Source organism: Vidua chalybeata, chromosome 4, assembly GCF_026979565.1.
Source record: "Vidua chalybeata isolate OUT-0048 chromosome 4, bVidCha1 merged haplotype, whole genome shotgun sequence".
Taxonomy (NCBI): Eukaryota; Metazoa; Chordata; class Aves; order Passeriformes; family Viduidae; genus Vidua; species Vidua chalybeata.
This window is the reverse complement of record NC_071533.1, coordinates 62539629-62560530: the sequence shown is the minus strand read 5'-3', so window position 1 is coordinate 62560530 and position 20902 is coordinate 62539629. Positions and strand designations below refer to the sequence as shown.

General features: G+C 40.1%; 2 long non-coding RNA genes across 2 annotated transcripts; one reads left to right on the top strand and one right to left on the bottom strand.

The window, feature by feature from the left end:
* Positions 1-45: 45 nt before the first annotated feature.
* LOC128787223 (uncharacterized) lies at positions 46-1952 on the top strand. The gene is made up of 2 exons (XR_008430620.1): positions 46-246; positions 1677-1952. It is a non-coding gene; the product is annotated as an uncharacterized LOC128787223 (long non-coding RNA).
* Positions 1872-19401, bottom strand: LOC128787224 (uncharacterized). The gene is made up of 4 exons (XR_008430621.1): positions 19289-19401; positions 19081-19137; positions 3790-3957; positions 1872-1952 (listed from the first exon to the last, which is right to left on the bottom strand). It is a non-coding gene; the product is annotated as an uncharacterized LOC128787224 (long non-coding RNA).
* Between the last annotated feature and the right edge of the window lie 1501 nt (positions 19402-20902).

The window sequence follows — 20902 nt, the reverse complement described above, 5'->3', positions numbered from 1 at the left end:
CAGCTGTGCTGGATTCTGTAATGCTATTCTCTGTCAGCATGGGGATTTAACAGAAAATTTAATGTGGATAGGCAGAGATATGCCATGTCTGACAGATGAAAAGGGTCTAAGAGCAGCAACACCTACATTGGGCTGGTGGTGCAGAAGAGGAGAAATTTGTTTTCCACAGAATGTCCACAGGGGCCATCAAGAAAAAGCCACCACATTTTGAGAATTACCAAACTCTACAGCAGACCCACCCAAAAAGTAAGCCCTTCTCTTGATCCAGTAATACTTGGGGTTATTTTATCAAGGCAAGGTTAAGTAGTTAGTAGTAGCAGATGAGGAGTGAGAAAGACTTACTGTGATATTTCACAGCCCTGCAGCAGGTTCTGCTCACATCTCTAGCAAACCCTGGAAGTTTGGAGGTAATTCTCCACATGAAGATAGCTGCCCCTCTTTCACAGCCCCACATGCAGTTCATTCTTTAATATTTTTGAAAATACCACAGCCTCCATTAGAAGTCTTCGCTAGAAAGCCTTTATTCAGCTCTCCTCCTTTCTGCATTTGGTATCTGGGAGAGCCATTTTGAGACAGAAAGAAGAGTACATTTGTATTTATCTGAGAGAAAACTGATAGACCAGATCTTTATTAATCAAAGTCAATGAAACTGCACGGTTGAGAATGTGATCCAGTGTTTACAAACATGCATTTTGCAGCCAGACTGTTTTGGTGCCGTTTCTCCTCCAGAAAGGGTATTGCCATACATCTTCATTTATTCTCCTAACTAACTTAACGAGGTATTTAATGGCACAATTTACAGAAAGAAAAATTAATGGCATTGCATTCTCAGCTTATGTGAAAAGGAACTGTCGTACTTCAGCAAAACAAATAGAATTCATCCGCCCACATGTAGTAGAGTCCTAAACCAATTAAACGGGCTGCTTATCTTAGATATAAAATTCAGGCTTCATCTTTCAAAATGAGAGGTTTGATGAGGGAAGAATATTATGGTCTATCAGCTACATAGATATATATATAAGTGTCTGAATTAATCTTTGGATGTCTCCCAGAGAAACTGAGAAGGTTCTCATGTCTATAAAATACAGAGAGTAACCAGAAATATAATTTGTACTTCTTTAACAGGACCTTGTTCAAGTTCTCTGTAAAAGATAAGACTTTTCTAAGGTCACACAGTTCTAATTTATATTATCAGTCCTAATCCTTGAAACTGCATTGTTTTGAATTTAAATATCAGACTTTTTTTTAGATGGCAAATGCCTGATCATCTTTCTTCTACTATGAGAACCAGGAGAAGCATAGTGAGAGTAAATTAAACCCTGAGGAATATATCTCCAATACTGTGTATTTAGCCAGTGTCAGGTAGAACAAAGACCAAGTTCAAAAGCACACAGAAAACTTAGATTAGTAATGAAGTGAGAGCCTAATAATTTTAAAAGGAAAAAATCCTAAGGGAGTTGGGAAGAAACTAAACTGTAAGCAATACACATATAGTCTTTTTGTCTTTTATTTCTTGGGTCCTCTCTGTTGTGCCTGGTACTGTAGTAAGTTACTATAGGCCGTAGATTCTAGAATTTAATATGCTGCTGAAATTTTTGTACTATTTAAGAGCAAGAGTGAGCCTTTGCAACTGCCTAAGATCTGAACAATTCTTAATATCTTTTGCTGTTCCTCAGAGCTTTCATCGCTTGTTTAGCATCCAAACTGCACAGCTGCTGCAGGGATTGGCCCCAAACTCCTGAGTGCTGTGAGCGTGCCTTGTTTGTTCAGGTCTGAGCACCAGGTTTGCATCTTCCCGTGGAAGCTGACAGGAAAATTGGTCAGAAACATAGAGGCAAATCCAGGGTTAGTCTTGGAAACATGAATCAGGGAAGAAAACTAAAGCTGTTCTTCAATTTGTTTTGGCACAAATTATTGTCGGTTTTATCTGATCTGCCCAAAACCTTGATGATCTGCAATCAAACAGTAACAACAGTTAAATGTAATGATTTCACAACATTCTCTAGATATACATGCTATTTAAATGCATTGATTCAACCACCTTGAGAGTTAAATTGACCAGAAACAGTAAGAAGTTACATAAGGTAAAAATTCTTACGGATATGAAAACAAATCATAGATAAGAAGAAAATAACTGCTTAGACTAGACCTTAACCAAGAGGCTGTGCTAAATAAATATATTTAAAGCTTTTAAAACTTTAACAATCAGACTGATATGGGACTTCAGCATACAATGAAGTTTTATGTGGCATTCTCAGAAGAGAAGTGCTCTTCTGCATTTGGTTCATGATTTACCATACAGAGCAAACAGGTATCAGAGCTCAACTAATAGCTTCAGTAACACTATAGATATTAAAAGATCTGTGCTAAATAGGTAGCTAAATAGGTTTAGAGCCAGAGAGTACCACCAATGCCACGAAATACCCATGGACAGGGACTTGCATCCACCTTTATATACTGTGAGATAGCTGTGGGTATCAGAGCACGGAAAATAAAAGTTCTCAAAGGGAAAAGTGCAGACACACAAATGTCCACAAGTGGAGGACAAGAACAAAAGGCAACACACTACAGCAAAACAAATACCGTCCTAAGAGATATCCTGGGGGACGATCCATTAAGATGCAAAAATACTCAAGAATAATGTTTAAGTGCCAATTCATGAGATACCCACTCCTGCAGCAGCATGCATCTACTTCTAGGTAGCTCATGCAAAATCATCATAGAGTTATGCCCACTGGGAGCAGGTGCTTCAATTAGAGGTTACATTTATAATGTAATTAAATATCTAATTTATTAAAAGGAATGCAAATCACCTCAGTTTCTAAGTGGCAGCAATGACATTTAGAGCACGCTATGCAACACCTTTCTGTTTGGAATTAAGCAATGTACGCCCTTGATGATAGCAGTTCCAAAATGGCCTGTTGTTCACTGGTCTCTTGAGAAGACCAGTGAGCGTAAAAAGTGAGAAATAGGTTCAAAACATTTATGAGAGGCAACTGAAACAGTCACAATAAAGTGTATTTTGAGGAGGTTTTAGAGGTTTTTTTAAATTTTTCCTTTTTATATCAAGAAATCAACACAATTATTTAATTTTTTAAAAAATAATTTTTATGCAAAAGCTTTTAGTTGTTTTTTTAGTATTTCAACAGTTTGCAACCATAGCGGCTCGCCTTAGCTCTGAGAGTAGAGTCACTTCTTTGAGCTGTTGTGCCTTTTGTGCCGCTCCTCAGTAACTCTCTGGTGTGCAATTGAGCATCTGGTTGATGGATACCATTCCCATTGCAAGACCAATTCTGATGATTTGTCGTAACAGTAAGTCCCATAATGTAACAGGGAAAGATTAGAAACAAGCAGCCCTGCAGAACTGCTAAAATACATAATCATGTGTACTGGTGTTTAACTCATATTCCATAAGATCCATTGTTAACAAGACAGCTGCTTCACCATGGGAAGTTATTTATGCATTGGATAGACATGCTGGGAAAAAACAGGCCAAGCAACACCAAAATATCCAATACTATAATAAGACTTACAGAAAACAAAAGGATGTGATGTATCTTCTCACAGCATTATTTAAAAATATTACTCATTTACTAAGACCCTTTTTTATGTGAGAAGATTGGACAATCTCTCACTGGAAAAAATTCAAAACAAAAAAGAAAAACAAGGATCAATCACTGCAACAGCACCTCTCTCCCCCCAGCCCAGGAGCAAAACATGGCAATACCTCTGTGCAGTGACACTCCTTCAATCCAGAGCTCCCAGAGTCTCTGGTGAAGAAGTTCTCACCTCAGATTTTCACCTTTTTTCTTCTTGTCTGGGAGTGAATCCTTCCAGGATTAAAAGTGTGTGGCTCAGTGGCTGCCCACGCAGACTCCAATGAAGTCAGCTGGACTCTAATTTTGTATAGGCAAGTACCTCCCAACTTGCTGCACTGTTAAAGCCAAATTCTGCAGCCTGCAAAACACAGTAAGGACATCTTTCTTAATGCTTTCTGGTTTAATTTTCAGCTTGTTTATCCTCCTATCTTTCGTCACTTGATTGCTATTATATGAGTTAATAAGAACACAAATCACCCTCACCGAAACAAAAGTAGATGGAAAGATGTCCTGGTTAAAATATTTTCTTCTTTGAACTGAGGTAATCACATCTACTCAAATTCTCATCTCCTGATAAAACATAAATTGTCTATTGAGGCCATGAGAAGAAATAATTTACAGCTGCCTTTTTCAAGTGCTTCATTAATGGTATGCAATGTCTGTTGATCTACATGCTTTCCTCCAAATGTGTAAAGGCATAGAGGCCTGATACAGCAGACTGGGGATTTTTGCTGATTATAATTTGATTATTTGGGATTTTAAGAACATATGTGATTAAGATCATATTACTTATCTATATACATTTGTCTACTTACACATAAGAGTATTTGCTTTGGCTAATTTGGTATATTTCCAATACAATATTCTTCAGAGAGATAATATTTTTATCACTTTTTTATATGTGGTATTTCATGCTGTTACTTATAAGTAGCCCACTTTGCACCATACTGTTGAGATCTAAGCAGAGAATCAAAAAACTAGTGTGGAAAAATAGGGATCCTTCATACCTAACACCCATCTGTACACTGACTTTGGACTAAGTAACTTTTAATACTTGTTCATTTCAAATGCATTTTTCTTTGCCTCTTACCTCAGCTCAGGAAAAGCCCTAGAAGTCATGTAATTCAAAATTATGATGATGAATAGCAGTTTGCTTTGAAAAACAAGCAAACATAGAGCACTGTCAGACCTCTGGCTGGTGCCACACTGTTCCCATAGAGTAGTGCCCATGAACATTCCTATACTCTTTTTACCTTAGTTAGGATGTTGCTACCACAATATACAATTTTACTGCTTTGAGAATTTCCTAATTTCTACATGGTAAGGTTCTTTTTTTTTCCCACCCATAAAACACCAAGAGAGTCTTATACCATCTGTGCAGAAAAACCTAGGCAGGTCACCTGTTGGCTTCCAGATGGAACATAAATATTTGGCTTGGGATATTGCAGTTTAAAATAAAACTGCAGTGGCATACTACCATGAGAGCACTGAACTATTCCTCTTTATTTACGGACCTGGCATCAACCTTGGAAAACAGCTCCTCTTCTCTTCTGATAAAACCCAAGCAAGTTGTTCCAAATTATTTATGTTCTCATACCTTGCACAGACAGGGCTTTTAATTTGTCAAATATAATTGAATAAACAAAAGAAATATGTGAAAAATTTATGAACAAGTAGGAAACAAATAATAGATAGTTCTTAAGGGGAACGATCACTTTATCGCTGTAAACCTCATATTTTTGTCAAGGGCATAAAAAAATCTGTTTTCAGGCAAATTTTCAAGTCTACACAAATCATCTATTCCAGCCTAAACATCTATTTAAGTAAATAAAATCTGCTAAACATTTCAGACAGTCATTATGGGGGCTTTACAAACATGAAAGACATCATCTGCTCTAACGAGGTAAAACCAGGTTGTCTCCATGGCATAATCAGGTCTGAAAATGGACTGGTAGCAATACAAGATACTGCATGCTATGACACTGGGAACTTTCAAAGTAATGAATTTTTCCATAAGCAAGAGAAAAAGTCAACACATATGATAGCTACTAGTACTGTCTATGTATTTGCATATTCTTCAGTAGCATTTACCAGTTCCAGTTAAAGGGACAGTAACTTCTGCAACAAAAGAGGAGTTAACAAATAAAAGCACTTAATGCCACTCCTAAAAAAAACCCAAAAGAAACAATACAAGGCTTGCCACAAAGTTGCTTAATTCTTTGCTGGCATGTACCTCACTCCAATTAGAAACAAACCACACTAAGAGGAGCAGTATCATTTGGTTAGCCAAGACTGTGGTGCAAGGGGTGGATGCTCTGCCTTCCAGCAAACTGCAGCCACCAGCCTCTGCCTTGTCCTGTCTTTCAGTCAGGAGAATGGACTCTCCTTCCAGCTTTGGGGTCTTATAAGGTTACATTGCCTCCATGATTAATAACCCTGTGACTGCTTTAGCTCCTAGAAGTACAAATTACACCTTTACCATAAGATCCCTAATGAAAAGGAAAATTATCTGTCTGAAAAGTAGGACACAGAGCCATGAAATTAAGAAAATGAGATAGCAACCTATTTCCAAGAGCTGCTGAAGGCACTGCCAGGAGTGAATGTTATTCTCCCTAAGAGATTGCAACCAATCCTGCTTAGTGGTTGATGGTCACCTAGGAATGGTCACTTCCCTTGTCTTAACCATCTAAATGAAGTATTAATCTCATTCCCTAAATACGACCTTCAAATTTTCTTACTTCCAAGTGAATAGCATTGGTAATATTTGGAAATCATCTTTGGAAATGCTTCTAGTCAAAGTTTTCCTGAGCTTCACTGGAATATCAACATTAAATAATAATAGTGAAACTTTTGCTGCCACGAGTCTGTTATCTCTGCTCAAACAGCACTGCCTGAAGCAGATACCATCAGCTGTTATGATGCTAATAATATATCAAACACTGTCATTCCACATTTAAGGGATCCAAAAGAACAGGAATTGCCTTCATTCATTTGTACTATGAAATTTTAAGAATGCTTCTTTTTTTCAGTTTCAGAGGTATCTTTGGACTTGACATCAGTCAAGAAACTGTGACTCCAAAGAGAAAATGACTGAGACAGAGTATTTCTCCACTGCCCTCTAATTTTAAATGACAGGTGCAGATATGTCTCAAGAGACTGACAGTTTTCTTATTGTGCTTTGCATTTGAAAGGCATGTGGGGGTTTTATTTCAGAATGTTTTTATTTCTTCTCTTGCTGTGTCAGTGGCCAAGTTTGAAAGTCAAACCTTGTAAATCACACAATTCCTGGAAACGAGTTTCAGACCTCTGAATGCTGACTCACTGGCAGTTAAGCTCTTTTTTTTGTAAGTGGCTCAGTAATGTTTAGAGCCAGGATTTTCAGAAACAGCCTTCTGTACTACAGATTGTTGACAGGTAAAATTATGTGCCAGTTTAAGGTTGAATAGAGGACTTTTTATTACCTGTCTCAATTGCATTCATTGCACTGATTAATTAAATGGTTAGAAATATGGGCTACATACTTAACAGAAAGCATTCTAAAGCAGCTTATCCAATATTCCCACTTCCAGCACAGATTAAGAGGGTCACATACAGCCTTCAAACACTGCTCACCTGGCCTCTCCTGCTGTGGTACTAAACCACCAAAAAGCCTGCCAAGACTGCTCATGCACACAAACAGTGGCTAGGGTATCCTAGTGGAAGGTGACCTTCATCTTGAAAGCAATCTGGGAGGCAAGGTGTGTAAATCTCATGGCTTTAGCTGCTTACGATTCCCTTCCCTTGGCTTACACCTTAGGGTGAAAGCCCTGCAATGAGGAGGAGGGGTTTATCTCACTCAACACTTGAATTACTCAGGGAGTTCAAGGAGATGCTCTAGAAGCCACAGCAGTGGAGCTCTGCTGGTTATGCACTGATCCCAAGTGCCTCTGTTTTCCCTGCAGCCCTCAGCTGAGGGAAGGTGGGTGTCATTTGACATAGCTTCACTGAATTGTCTGTTTCTGAGAGATTCTGGTGTGGCAGCTGTTTCTAGAAGCTGCCAAGGACCCTGGTGCTGGACATCAAAGAGATACAGTGTGTCCATTCCACTACTGAAAGGCTTAGTGCCACTAGATGGGTTTCCATGCTTGTACTTGCCTTTCTCTTCTTTAAGTATTTCTGCAATGGGGACACAGTCTGTCTGAGGCTGCACTGGGCAGTGATCATGCTCATGACTGAGAGTGATAACCTCTTCCACCTGGAATGCCTTCTCCAAGTGTGCAGCCACTGTTGGGCTTTCACCCCGAGGACCACGATCAGTGAAAGGAAGGGGGTCCTGCAGGATGCTGGCTATTCTGACAAAATACAGCTAATACTCCGGTGTGCTAAGCTGAAAATTTTTTTGTTACCTCTCTCCCCACCATGACTTTATGAAACCTGTCCCTGCCTATGCCAAGACACTTGTTTTGTCCATTTAGGAAGAACCTTTCCCTTATTCAAGAAACTGGTCTAATCAAACTGGTAGCTTGTGTCATGACTTTGCTTTATTCAGTCTGAAGTTTGGAACAGCCAGTGACTCACAAAGGCAAAAACCTGAAGAGCTGAACATGCAGAAGGGTACAGGTGACCTTTAGCTTTGCTCTTTCTGGCTGGATCACGTTGCTGTGCCCAAGCTGAGCTGACTATGTTGCAATCTCTCACACTCTCTTTATACTCCTTACAAATCACAGAACTGACAGTGAAGAAAAAGAGATGATGACAAGTGACCAGAGGTCTAGAAATAATTATTTCATTACCCTGTAATCCATAGCTTCCCCATATTCAGTCTGGAAGTATCCTGATATCAGATATCCTATATTACAGGAAAAATCTTGTTGTTATTATTGGATTTTTTATTATATATCCTATCCTATTATATAGTGTTATAAGAACCATATTATATTTGATATCCTATAATGTTGGATCTTTTGACTTCAAGAAAATACCTGCCTGCTTCCAGATTTCTCCTGGAGTCCCTGTGCCATAGGACCTTCATACTTTGCCATATACAGGGGACAGAGATGGTCCTTCCTGGCAGCCTCCAGGTGGGCATTGCCCCTGAGAATTCCCATTTTCTTTGGCTTCAGGAAAGCTTTTCCCAGACAGCTCCTTCTCTGATAAATCCTGACTCAAGAGGAATGAAACAATTTGGGCATTTGGATTAGATTAAACAATTAATTTCAGTTCAAAGGGAGATCCAGGGGAAAACTCAAAAATATTCCCAACATTTACTTTTGAAATTATTCTATCATGCAGCTATATTAAGAAATAATAACAAGAATTTCCCCAAAATAAATTCTTTTTTTTTTTCAGGGGAACTAAACTTTTACTTGGCCCCTTTACTCAACATTTTTCCTCATTTTGAATAGAAGAAAAGAAAATCCTTCCAACTTTCAATTTTAAACCAAAAATTATTCTCTCAATTCTCTTTTAGCTGGCCACAAAAATTAAAACACTTTCTTTTTCACTGTGTTCTATGAAGGATCTAAAAGCCCTAGATTTTCTCCCTTAAAAATCTAAATCTAAAACTGGCCTGATCTGGATTTAGCAGAACAGAATTTTCTGGGTTTTTTTAGATGAAGTAGGTGCAGAAATCAGGCTACTCTAAATCCTTAGGGCAAATTAATGTACTTCAAAATTAAACACCTTCTAAGATTCTGTTTAAATACTTAAAAAAAAAAAAAACAAAAAAAAACAAAAACAAACAAAAAAAAAACAGGCTAATAATAAAATACCAGCCTATAATAGAGCTGTTTCATGTTTTCCTTTTGCAAGGTACCTGAATTCTCCTAGTCAAAGATAATTTAATTAAAAGTACACTGTTAGTTGGCAGGTTTGTAAACACAGAAGGTATGGTTAACATCTCAGCGACTCACAAACCAAATAAGCCACTGATTCCTTGGACTGTGTTCTTCAAACGTATAGAAGAAAATGCATGGAAGTACGACACCTTTACAGATGCAGAGGAGAATCAAGCAGCCCTTGCTGTGCCCCCAGAGACCATTTCTGGATGGGTCAGAGGGACATAATCCAACAAAACCTCTGCTGTTCATCCTCAGCCTGTGCAGGACACCACAGCACATAACCCCTCCAGTGCCTTCACCTCCTTCAGGTAGGAAAGAGCTCTTGTGCCCTCTCTTTGTGGAGAAACAAAGGTGGATTGGCTGGAGGTGGATATATGGAGGTAAAGGCATCAGGTACTGTGAGAAGGTAGCTGCACTCTGCCAATAGCAAAAAAAAAAAAAAAAAGTATTTCAGGAAATCTCTTTTTTACTCTGCCCTGACGTGGGATAGCTCTGGCTGGGATAAGTCCTGTGGGAATGTTTCTTCTGCCTCAACACATTGGAGTGGACACTGAAAAGTGCAAAAGGGAATTAACATCTAAAGGACAGCCAAAAACTTTTAGTTGCATTTGCATCTCTATCTTTGTGAGAGGGTTGGAAATCTGAAGAAATAAGAGAAGACAGAGGATTTACTCATATCAAAGTATGTTCTTAAAACTTTTATTGTTTAGGAACTCATACATCTAGATTCTTACCAGTAACTGCAAGGTAGGAGTTGCTAAATTCATTCCCACTTGAGAAATCCTTTAGGAAGCCAAAGCAGCTTATCAGTGTCATTAAAGGATTTCACAGATCCGTGGGTTAAAATGGGAGAGGGTTTTCTTGCTAGGAGTATTGCATTTTAAAAGTGCATTATCATCTAAAACATTTCTTTGCTCCACTTTCATGGGGAATTATTGCTATAGCAATGAATGGAGTCAGGCTGCACGAGCGTTCACTTTCCATTTCACTGGCTGACATTTTCCCAGTCTCTGCTGGATCCCTACAAAATAGGGCTGCCAAGGAGCAGAGGGAGAGGACATTTCACTGACCAAAACCTTCTCCTCTGTGAAGGGTGAGGGCCATTCCCTACCCTCTGGGGTTCCTGCTCAATATTCACCTCTTTTGCTGCAAGCATCAGTTTGCCAAAGGAACACAGAGGAACTGCTGTGGGTTTTTGGGATGGACTAGGAATGTTTTATAGTTAGACAACTCAGCTGGGCTGACTTCTCAAAGTGCTGTGAAAGGTGAGATCCAGCATGTAAGGAAGAAGCATGACTCTCCCCAAGTCTGAAAGTTTGGGCATGAATTTCATCTGCTCACTAAAGCAAATTTATAGTAGTTCTTTTGGGGATTTCAGCCTAAAAAAAAAAAAAAATGGAACCACTGCACTGTCATGAATTATTTCCTATAATAGTTCTGGGTTTCATTTCTAATTGTAAAAGATGAGCAGAGATGTGGGCTTGCATTCCTCCAAAACAAGTTTCATGGCTGAAGTTTTCTCTGCACACATTATCCCTACATTTATTTCCCGATGATCCATTATTTTCAACTACCAGCTTCCCTGGATTTCTCGCTGAGATAAAGCAGACCCCTCCAACACCATTTAAAATGGGATTAAAACAAACTGCAAATTAGACCAAGCACAGCAGGAGCTGAGCATCTAAAAGCTACTTCAGTTCTCAGTATTGATTCCCTAACCCTCCATCCCTGGTCAGCACGCCTCTGCATGGAGAAGCATAAACACAAACATCAGGCAATCATGGCTTTCCACTTTATGTTTTGAAATTAAAGGAATAACTTGTGAATCTAGATTTTTTTTTTTGTTATTATTCTAGCCCACTGCCTTTATAGGCTTCCAGTAGTCTTTCTCTTGAAAGCAAGATATGATTAGGAAAAAATCTATTAATAGTCAAACTTCCCTGCAGACTCACTTATTTGTCATTCACCAGACTTTGGTCAGGTATCTCCGCAGAGCATTGCATGGGGGTGCAGGGTTAAAGTATATTTAATCTCATCTAACCTCAGGGTATTAGGAAAAAAAGTGAAAAATTATGCCATTTTCCTTCTCATACCTTGATTGACAACCTGGTGGAAGAAAGGAAATTAATTTGATTTCTCCACATGAATCTCCCAATTCCTAAGACTAACTGAGGTAATGAATTCCCAGACAAAGCTGAATTTTGATCAAATAAGTGCTTAACCCAGGAGAGATATCAGGTGCTTTTACCCAGTGGCTCCTTGGCAATGTGTGAAATGGGAAACAAAATCCATCAACTCAGGTGCCCGAGGTTCCAAGCAGAGCAGTGCAGAATGGACAATCCCTACCTGGCTCAAGTGGGCAGTGAACAAAGTGGGATCAGCCACATTTACCTGCAGCTGCACCACTCCTGCTCGCTGCACTTCCAGCACAGCCCTGGCTGCTGCAGCAGTGCTGTGCTCCTGCTACACCCTTTGCAACCAGTTTTGGATTTTCCTAGCTGTGAGCAATATTCCATCAGCATGTGTGCAGTGCTGAGGGGGCTCCTGGCCCCACAGCCGGCCAGGACAGCCATCATCTGTCCCCTGTCACTCCGGTCACTGCCGGATCGCTGCCGCCTTCGCACGGTGCTTCACCACTCCAGGGTTTGGAGCCAGCTAAAGCATTTTTCAGATCTGCTCTGATTGCTCTGAACCCTGAAAGCTTAAAAAGCCTCTACAAACAAATGTGGTTTCTCCTATTTACCTAAATACATGACTTAAAAATATCCAACAAAACAATGACAAAAAACCTCACCTCAAACCCACGAAGAATTAAAATCAAGACAATGCTGTATTGAACATTTCACATGCAGGTGTGCTTGCTTCAAGGACCATCCTGCATTTCTCAATTTTTTAATTTCACTCTCAGCAGCTTTCATATAATTTCCAACCTTTCACTGTTATTTTTTTTCCCAACATTTTATTGTCTCAAAAAAGCAGAAATATCATTCCCTATTTGTGAACACGGTGGCCCCAACTCTAATTCCCCATTTGCAATATGCACACTGATAATGCTGAGCTCACAAGGTCACCATGGAAATACATTTAATTTGCTCAAAGAAACCTTCCTAAATTATCTCTGAAAAGAGCCAAGGATAAAACTTTACATGATGAAAAACATATTGTATTTTTAGCTTGTTTCACATTTGCTTGAAAATTGAGGATCCCGCTCAGCTGCCACTGAAAACAGTTTCAACTCTGTTAAACTGAAGGCACAGCATTTACCACGGTACACAATTTTCCAGCAGCGTGATGCTGCTTAGACCAAACTAAATGGGCACTTCTCAACGCTGTAGCATACCCACTAATGGAAGGCTGCATTAAAATATTTGTTCACTTAGAATTGCTTTTATTCTTCATTAATTTGGGAACGTAGGAGAAAAATTTGCGGGATGACGCCACTAGAGGGACTCGGTAGGTGGACGAGAAGCTGCCGGGCAGGTAATTCCCACCCCAGCGGCCAGAGGAGACACGGGCTGCCCAGGAAGCCGCGACACACACCTGCACTCCTTCTGCTATGGATTTAAAACAAACAAAGAGCCCACAACAAAACTCCCGCTTTTCAGCTCTTTGTAACACATCAAAGAAGCAAGTGAACTCGGCATTAAAGGAAAGGCAACGCTGGAGAGAGCATCCCGGAGCAGTGTTCTGGGAACACTTTCTTCTTCAGTGCCTTGCAGAGCACTTTATGTCTTTCCAAGAAAAAGTCTTGTCTTCTTTCTCCAGGTGTTCAGGTAATGGGATATCTTACAAATTTCTGTTCTCAGCCACAATTTCAAGGATCTTTTTGCTAATTTACTATTTTTACAACCTAATTTCTAAAATAGTGGTTTGTTGGAGCCTCCCATTGACTTCCCTGGGCCTTGATTCATGCCCTTAAAAATCCTCAAATACTTGATCTGCAAAACACTCCTGGCTTATGCTTCAACTTCATGCCTGTCAGTTGTTTCAGTTAAATTAGTGAGAAAATGTGTGTTTAGTTAACAGGAAATTTGCTATACAAAGCCTTTGGATTATACCAGAGGCTGTCTTTGTTTTGAAGCTTTGTATAGAGCTTAGTGTGCATTTGGCATCAAATAGTACTGAATATATAGTACTAATATATAGTACCAAAATACTAATATTAGCCTGTATGGCTATTTCTTAAGTGTGAGAGCAACTATTAAAACAAAACATTTTCAGAAATCACTTTGTTGGTTTAACTTAAAGCAAATGAGAAAGGCAGCTCTCTCTTTCCTTGAGAGACTTTGATGAAGTTTCCCATGGAAGGAAACAGACTTGCCTCAGGCACGGTCTGTCTCTCTTTAGAGGCTATACCTCAGTTATTCCCCTTAATGCTGACCTGAGACAGCCAGCTGTGCACACCAAATTGCATCTAGAGAGTAAAACCAAGGCAAAGTTTGTGGAAGCAGATACTGAGAAATCTTGAACTCCATAAAACAAGAGCATTTCAGATTTTACCCAGCCAAATATGGAACCAATTAGGGCAGTAAATGTGACAACCTCAAGCTGTTCAATTTTTTGCAATCATACTGAAAAGCAGTAATGACGATTACATGGCACATATTTGCCTTTGCCTAAGGTCAAATGCCTGTTTCTTTTGGGACTTATTCCTTTAATCTGCTGAAGGCTGCATGGGCTTTGCCAGATTCTGTGGAGCTTTGCATTCTGCAATGGGGGTGCCAAAGCAGAAGCATTTGTCTTTTGGTTTCCCTACTGCACTATCAAAGCATGTACTTGGACTGACACACTGAACCAACATGCAGCTGGAGCAGGACCTTGGTCAGAACACCCAGGCAGAGAAACCAAAGCCCCTGGCAGGGCAGCTACAAGAGTCAGGGGTGCATTTCATGGCTTCTAGCATCCAATCTCATTGGCTCCAGCATGCACCCAAAAATGTGCAGAGAGGACTCTTACACATTTGTCACGAAGTCACAACAGGTTTTAGGTTTCAGGATTTAGACACTAAAAGGTGATTCTTAGCATGTGATTCAGAAAGGATCATGACAACACACACCACACCAAGACATGACATCCTAGCTACAGATTTGTCTCCATAACCCTTCAGATGCTTCAGTTAAGTCAGAAGTGACTGTCCAGCATTGCAGCCAGGCTTCCCCTGCTGCATTCCCAAGGGCAGGTACCAGGTCTGGTTTCAGAGGCTAAAGGGGAATGTTGTCACTGACAAATCCAGCCTACAGTCTGGTGATCAGGCACAGCTGTAATCCTCCTCCTCATGGAAAGGATTTGGAGCTCCAAATTCATCAAGCAAAAAGTGACCAGCCCTAACTCCACCACCAGAAATGACACAGACTAATAAGGCCTCTCTTCTATTTGTATTATATGCTGGTGAAAAAATACAACATTAAGTATCCAAATACCAGCCAATAGTGAGAGTCCAGGTATAATTTGTACCTAGTGCTTTCTGATAGCTACTTGTAGGCAGGTCTGAGCCTATGAGAACAAACAAATTGGATTAGACAAAGAAGCATCCATTGGAGAGTAACAAGCAGCATTTATCAAGGACTGTGTGTGCCTGTAGAAGGGCTTGGATCTCCATGTGGACATTCTGGGTCACTCTGCTCCCCTGTGTCTCTGTACTGATTACAAAAGAGGTCTGTACCACCCTGTTAAACCAAGTGCCAGTAATAGGTGCACTCATGTGTCTCTGCAGACCTGCAGTTTGTCCTTGAGACACATAAATCATATAATGGTATATTTTGGTTGCTGCTTCAACAGCAAATAAAATAACTAGGCTCTGAGCAGCACTAAGGCAATACATCCCTGTTCCAAATAGGAAAATTGGTGTAAAAAAAGCCTTTGTGTCATTGAAGGGAAGTGTTCAGCCTGGGACCTGTGGATTGGAGGAACAATTTTAAATAAATTGGTTCTCATCCTCTCTAAAAATATATAAAATTGTTCCTGCTGTTAAATTACCATTTGCTGGTACCTGGCAGACTCCTAATTGATTAGAAAAAACTAATTTAGTGCAATGAATTATTTGCAAGTGAAGTATCTGAAATATCTGCTTTATTAATATTTTGATGTAAAATTACTATTTTATTCAGATGTCTCAGCTTGTTAGAGTTCAGAAAAGTAACTTAAAGGAAAGCTGAGTAAAACCAATCCCTGGTGCAAAAGCAGCTCAATGAGCAGTCTTGCCAAGGATGAACTTGTCCCAGGATTCATTTTGTTGGCATTGCATCATGTTAAACTTATCTAGATAGTTCAGAGTTATTCCCACATGGGAAAAAATAAGAAACTCATTAGAATTTGGCAGCAGCTTTTTTTCCTGCTAAATTATCTTGACCTTTCCTGTGAAAGTTCAGAATATGCCAGTTAGCAAAAATTCAGCCAGGATTCCACCACTGAGTTCTGAGTGAATTCAGGTTTGGAGTCCTTCCCTCCCAAGCCCTGACCTTCTCCTCTGGCAGAGGTCACATCCTGCCCTCCTTCACACTCTTCACCTTTTCATCCAGATGAGGACACCTTATAGAAGAGAAGTGGAAATTATTTCTTTGAGGGATATCTTTTGTTGAATATCCAAAGTTTCTTTTATTTACAGTCCATATGGATGGCCACATGCAAGACTGCTTGATTTGAGAAACAACATAATGAAAAACAGCTCAGTGTTTGTGGCTTTTTGTAAGAAGTCTCTTCAAAATACTGAAATTTCACTAAATTCTGAGTCTACTCAGGCTTCTCCATCAACACTTCTATCTAACCAGGCACTGTCACATTTAGAGTGGTATAAAGAGTTTCCAGCACAACACATGGGATGCAAGAATCTTTTGAAGATTCTTACAACCTTCCAAATATCTTCTCAGTTTGCAGAGGAATAGGACATTTGAGGCAAGGTTTCCTGTCAGACATTTAGCAAAATTCAAAGTTTGAATACAAACTAGCAAAGAACTTCAAAGACCAGCTCCTCCCCCCAAAACTAACAAAGTATCCAAACAAAACAACATTAAAAAACCAACCAAACCAACAAAAAAAAAAAAAAAAAAAAAAAAAAAAAAAAAAAAAAAAAAAAAAGAGAGAGAGAGAGAGAAATACAAACCCTAAAAAGCCCCAAACATCCACAAGACCAAATGACTGAAAGTTCATCTCAAACTTAGTCCACCTCGATGAGTGACACCATGCAGTTCTGCTGCAGGACAAGTCCCAGCACCCTCTGCACTTCCCTGGGCTTTCCTGTGCCAGACTGTCTCTTCCCATCCATCACTACTCGCTGGTTGTATCCCAGCCTGGTCAAGATGCAAACATCCTGGAATCTGCTGTTCCTTTTCCCCTTCCTTCTAGATATCACTGATTAGAGATCCACAGCTGCAAACATGAGATGTATTTCACTCTCCTTTTCTGCCCTACTCAGGAATTCTGGTTTCACTTAAAATCTTGAGGTATCTGTGATATGAACATTCCCCACTCCTCCCCTCACCCCTTTTTCTCTCTTGCCATCTTACTTTTAGATCTGTTTTTATCATGTTTTCCACCAGCCAGTTCAGTCAGATCTTTTCCAACTTTTTGTTATTAAAAAATGTCTTGAGAAACAAGAACACCTCAACAAAGCATCAGACCCTGGTTTGTCCCCAGCGTTTCAGAGATCAAATATAATATAGCAATAAGAGAAATTATAAAACTGGAGAAGGGGAGACTAGACTGAGTCATACTATCCCCACACTTTGTGGTTTGTTAGAGTCATACATTTACTTTATATTATTTCCTATTTATAGCCTTTAGTAGTGACTCACAAAGCATGAGAGCCTTAAGCTGCCTGCAGCCCTTACTACCAACAGTCTGAGCACCCTCCTGTCTAACCTGAGGCAAGTGTGACATCCAGCCCTGCATAGCAGAGTTGAAAGCAGCAAACTTCAGCTACAAAAAGCAGTGGGAGTTTTTCACTCTAACAGCTCCATGTAGGAGGAGAGAGTCAAGAAATGAATATGCTGCAGTCTTGGCACGGCTTCTTTCCTGTCTTTTTATGGTCTCAATGGTCTTAGAGGTCATTTTTCAACCTTAATGATTCTGAGGACAAGACAGATTTTGCCATGAGTGTCTAATGAAAGCAGCTCCCAGCTGAACTGCTGGAAATAGGACAACACTAAGAAGTTTCAGGCAGTGTGGGATGCAATCCCAGCATGGTCCTCTACCACTGTTTTTGGTCATCAGCCTCCACAGAAAACAGGCACAAACCACCATCCTTCTGAAGGATTCAGTAGGATTCATCCTTCATCCTTCAGTAGGATTTTGCACTTCCATCCTATGTGTGCTGCATCTTACACCTAAAGATGTGTTATGGTCTTGCCAAGGACACTGTGTTGTGTTTGTCCCGAGGCAGCTGCACAGGACATTGGTTTCTGACACAAAGTTGATGTGAGTAGCTCCTACTGGGGTTTTTCCTTGGGACTCTGCATTCCAGCTGCAGTATTCCTTCTCATTTGTGATTGGCACACCCAGAAAAATTGCCCCATCAGCCAGATCAAGATCTCTTTAACCACTTATCCTGACTGAGCCAACACTCTGAAAATCCATGGCTCCAGCAGAGTTTCTCCATGCAACTTTCACTTCAACCAGATGCATCAGAATAGTCAGTACTTGAAAAAATACTGACATGCACCCAACCACATTAGGACAGAATAATGCATTTTAGCAGGAAACACCCAAACTGAAACTGACCTTAGCCCTCAGATATGATTTGCACTAACCAGTGTAGTTGTCCTGACAGCCTAGAAATTATTGTATGGGTGGGATGTTATTTCCCTAAGACTGAAGCTTTGTGATGCTGTGCAAGGAGAGACCATGCAGAGCAAAATTCTGGTTTTATATCCTGGAGCAAATCTAAGGTAGATAAACTAGTTTCAATGGAAAATATTCAGTCTTCCATAATATTTCATTTCATTTATATTAGAGAAATCAGGGCTTATGGCTTTAGGCTTTTTTTAAGAGACAAAGATTTGCTCTGTGAAGATTTTTAATATAAGGAAATACTCCAAGCAAAACTATGTTTCAGAAAGCTTAAATACTCAGTACCAAAGCAGTATTTCCAGTGCTTAAAGGGGCCCCAGTGCATCCCATTTCTCTGTGAATATACCATGAACTTTCCTATTAATGCCTAGGTGTTCCCATTATGCTTTTATCCAATGAACACTAAGATTTCTTCAATTTCTTCTGCATTTTTAATACATTTTTGGGTAAAAAAGGGTTTTTTTTAAATAAACTTTTTAGCTGACAAGAAAGTTGGACAATTTTCACCAGTCTCTAGCTCATAATCTATGTTTTCCTAGTTATACAGGCAGCATGAAACCCACCAGTTATAGAGACACCAGGTCTTCTTCTGTCACAGTTTAGTGAACAGGGAAACCCCTTGCAGAACACCAACAAGGCAGCTGCAGAGCAGCTCTGTAGGGATGCATCTCTCCAGGAATATCAGCTGCTCAGTGGGGTCCATGGGTAAGGTCATAGCTACTCAGAAAATCATATATTTACTTATAAAAATCTGATCAATAAATTAATCAGTACTAGCTTGAAAGAAAAAGCTTACATCTTTTTAGCTCTGTGTCAAAATTTGGTATAGTCTTGTTGACTGTATATCTAAGCTTTAAGTGGAAATTCAATGACAGTACCTCCACCAAGATGCTCTGGTGATGAAATCCAGCTGAGCTTCTCATTTAACTAATAATCTGCAGGCATAGGAAAAAAAAATCAAATCATTTCATCAAGCTGAAACAGGTGAACACACTAGTATGCTACAATATATCTGTTTGCTGTACATTTACATGTGGCATAAGCTTCCAGGCCATGAGGCCTAAGCAGTGAAATTTGCAGACTCACTTTATCATTTTCTTCCATGATTTTGCTTCGTGCCCCCAAACTTAACAGCAGCACTGAATTTTAAACTGCAGACTTTCAGGTAGCCCTGCTCATTCCACAGGTCACAGCACCCGTCTGACTCAGGCTGCAGGTCTTTCTACCCCTGTGTTTCTTTGTGAAGTGCTGCAAAAGCTGATGTCACAAAAACAGGAGTGAGAGACTTGGAGCTGTTTAAGAGAGACATGAAGGGAAATCACATGACATCAAAACATGGCTGCTAAACTGCAGTTCTTGAGGTAAGGTCTGCCCATCAAATCAATGCCTATATGAAGGCACACTATGGCTGAGAGGAGCAGGCAACAGCAGAAAAGCAGAACAACCTACAAGAAGGAAATCCTAAAGGTAGAGGAACAGGCTGTTCCCATGTCCTAAACAGTGAACCAGCAGGGAGGACAACCGGCCTGGCTGAACAGAGAGCTTTGCCTGGAACTCAGGAAAAAATGTTTATCACTTTTGAAAGCAGGCGTAACCTAGAAGGAACAAAGATGCCATGATTTTATGAGGTACAACAATGTGAAGCACAGGGTCCTACCCCTGGGTCACAAAAACCCCAGGCACTGCTATAGGCTGGGGCAGAGTGGCTGGAAAGCTGCCCAGCAGAAGAGGACCTGGAGGTGCTGGTTGAGAGTGGCTGAACATGAGCCAGGTGTGCCCAGGTGGCCAGGAAGGCCAATGGAATCCTGGCCTGTATCAGAAATAGTGTGGCCAGCAGGACCAGGGCAATGATACTGGGCACTGCTGAGTCCACACCTCAAATATTTTGTTCAGTTTTGGGCCTTTCCCAGGTAACTAGAAATAGGATAAAAGGAAATGGCCCTAAGCTGTGCCAGGAGAGGTTTAGATTGTATATTACAAAAAAATTCTTCATGGAAAGGGTTGTCAAGAATTGGAACAAGCTGCCCAGGAAAGTGGTTGAGTCACTATTCCTGGAGGGATTTACAAATGTAGATGTGGCACCTGGGGACAAGGTTTAGTGGTGGACTTGGCAGTGCTGGTTTAATGACTGGACTCAGTGATCTTAAAGATCCTTTCTAACCTAAATGGTTCTATGATTCTGAGATGTACCTGGACAGGGGACTGTTATATGGAAGACAATAATGAAAGCTTTATGTTCAAAATGGAATGGGAAATAAGGAAATAAATTTAAGTTTGCCTTTGATCTTTTTAGGAATAACTCAATATGACAAGTTGGAAAGAGAAGAAAGCATACCTTAGATCATGGAGCAGAAGCCATAAAAGTTTTAAAACCCATCAGTAATCAAATGCTTTTTGCACACATGACACTTCAAAACAAAGAGAAATATGCACATAGTCCAGAGCTGTCTCTGGTCTTTGTCCATCCAGAGATTCACATCCCAACAGACTATTCAGAAAACTAGAAAATCCACTCCTCCAGTAAAATGCTGAGGTGGCAATAAGTGTGATTCAGGAAACCTGTGACCAATTTGCAGTCCTCGTCAGGTGTAAGGCAATTACTTTGTATTAGATGTGAATCAAATATTTTCTTTGAAAAGGGAACTTCCCCCTCCAATTTCAATGCGCTTGGAGCATCTTTGTAGCCCTCCGCTGGATTCT